Source organism: Colobus angolensis, unplaced genomic scaffold, assembly GCF_000951035.1.
Source record: "Colobus angolensis palliatus isolate OR3802 unplaced genomic scaffold, Cang.pa_1.0 Scaffold389, whole genome shotgun sequence".
In the NCBI taxonomy this organism is placed as follows: domain Eukaryota; kingdom Metazoa; phylum Chordata; class Mammalia; order Primates; family Cercopithecidae; genus Colobus; species Colobus angolensis.
The window spans coordinates 1,224,407-1,224,999 of record NW_012117254.1 but is presented as its reverse complement, the minus strand read 5'-3'; positions in this window follow the sequence as shown (position 1 = coordinate 1,224,999).

The following is a 593-nucleotide window of genomic DNA, read 5'->3' as shown; positions in this document are numbered from 1 at the left end:
CTGTGTGGTATATAAAACACTCTTAAGTAGAAAGACTAAACAATGAATGAATCAAAAATAATAACTGCAACTTTTCAAGACATAGACAATGCAATAAGGCAAAGAGAAACAATAGTAAGTTTTAAAACAGGCAGATAAAGTTAAAATGTAGAGTTTTTATTAGTTCTCTTTTTGCTTGTTTATTTATTTGTTTATGCAATCAGTGCTAAGTTCTCATCAGCTTAAAATAATGGATTGTAAGATAGTATCTGCAAGTCTCATGGTAACCTCAAATGTAAAAATATACAACAAATACACAAAATGTAAAAAGCAAGAAATTAAATCATACCACCAGAGAAAATCACCTTCACTTAAAGGAAAGAAGGAAGAAAGACAGGAAAGAAGGAAGAAAACGCCACAAAACAATCAGCAAACAAATTACCAAACGGCAGGGGTAGTCCTCACTTATCAATAATAACATTGAATGCAAATGGACTAAACTCTGTAATCGAAAGACATAGAGTGACTGAATGGATGAAAAAACAAGACCCTACAAGAAACTATTGCTTACAAGAAACACACTTCACCTATAAAGATACACAAAGATGAGGCCG